This window comes from Anabrus simplex, unplaced genomic scaffold, assembly GCF_040414725.1.
Source record: "Anabrus simplex isolate iqAnaSimp1 unplaced genomic scaffold, ASM4041472v1 ctg00000132.1, whole genome shotgun sequence".
Lineage (NCBI taxonomy): Eukaryota > Metazoa > Arthropoda > Insecta > Orthoptera > Tettigoniidae > Anabrus > Anabrus simplex.
In genome coordinates, this window is record NW_027130081.1 from 139,242 (window position 1) to 140,922 (window position 1,681).

Sequence of the window (1,681 nt, forward strand, 5' to 3'; positions counted from 1 at the left end):
CAGTCGGGAGATCCAGACTGCCGTCCGCCTCCTGTTGCCCGGTGAGCTGGCCAAGCACGCCGTCAGTGAGGGTACCAAGGCAGTTACCAAATACACCAGCTCCAAGTAAGGTGCCAGGTTTTCTGCCTTGCTGCATTCTTAACAAACGGCCCTTTTCAGGGCCACCACACCTTTAAAAAAAAGAGCAGCATCTGTTAGCCTTGTTATCAACTCCACTCTGATTTTATCTATCTGTCCTACTTCATATACATCGAAAGACAGTGCAAAACATTCAAATCATAAGCTAAGGAGGGAAGAACTACTACTACTACTACTACTACATTACCTTATTGCTAAAAATCCTCCTGCTTTGTCCTTTACAATGAAAACCAGACCAAGCCCCATGGCACTACAGCCCCTAAGCAAGCAGGCTGAGTGGACCTCAAAGCAGCCATTAGATCGAGGTAAAATTCCTTTGCCTGGCCGGGAATTGAACCCGGGCCCCCCAGCTACGAGGCAGGCACGCTGCCCCTGCGCTACAGCGCCGGCCCCTTCACAACCACCTTCAGTAATTATTATTATTATTATTATTATTATTATTACAACCCTCGACACTTCCCGTGTGTGTGTGCGCGCGCGCGCCAGCGCGCGCGTTTTTTTGGGGTTAGGTTACGAGAAGTGGGGTTAAGTCGAGTTAGGGTACGTTTCGCCGCGGAGCGCGACAACCACCCGCGCCCGCTCCGCGACGGCGACCTCCGAGCACACCCCTGCACCATTGCCAACGCCCCCGCGCCACAAAGACCTCCAGGAAACTCGCTTTGCGGTTCGTATGGACGTTTCAAGCTCCGTTCTCTCGCCAACGGCCATACCATGTTGAATACACCGGTTCTCGTCCGATCACCGCAGTTAAGCAACATTGGGCGTGGTCAGTACTTGGATGGGTGACCGCTTGGGAACACCACGTGCCGTTGGCTCAATTCCCTTTTTACCAAGTTTCCCAGTCCCAGTACGACAACTTACTTTCAACTTTTGCCTCAGGCCAGCAGAAATTGCTTAAATCACGTTTTTTGTTACGTCTGAAACTAGCTAGACCTTTTGCTGCTCTTCGACCCCGTGGCTATACAGGAACGAAGCTTAGCGTAGTATTGCATTTCCTCCTAGGTGACCGGCCTAACCTGGCGGCGGCGACATCATCATCATCGTTGTTGTTATTATTATTATTATTATTATTATTATTATTATTATTATTATTATTATTATTATTATTATTCGTCGTCTCTCTCTCTCTCTCTCTCTCTCTCTCTCTCTCTCTGTGTGTGTGTGTGTGTGTGTGTGTGTGTGTGTGTGTGTGTGTGTGTGTGTCGACCTAGGGGACCCTTGCTGAGCCTAGCACCGCTTCCAATTACTCGTGCCAGGATTTTAACTTTCGTACCTCCTATCGTACGTCCCTATGTCTAAACTTGCTGTTCTTATTCTTTTAGGTTAGTGTAGCTTATCCTGCAGGCCTCTTATGGCACATAACATCATTCTACGTCCTATTTCTCCCAATATTAAGATTATTAAAGGGCGGAACGAGGCTTCTAAACTCCCCGCCCACCTTGAAAATCGCGAGGAAGGTGGTTTCCATGCAACGTCATCGACACTGTCGTGATTACAATGAAAGCCATGTCCTAGCAACCGACCGCGGCATTTAGCAGCCCCT

General features: G+C 49.0%; 1 non-coding gene across 1 annotated transcript; it reads left to right on the forward strand.

Annotated features, from left to right (window-relative positions):
• The first annotated feature begins 834 nt into the window (after positions 1-834).
• On the forward strand, positions 835-953 carry LOC137503570 (5S ribosomal RNA). The gene has a single exon (XR_011019240.1). It is a non-coding gene; the product is annotated as a 5S ribosomal RNA (ribosomal RNA).
• The last annotated feature ends 728 nt before the right edge of the window (positions 954-1,681 follow it).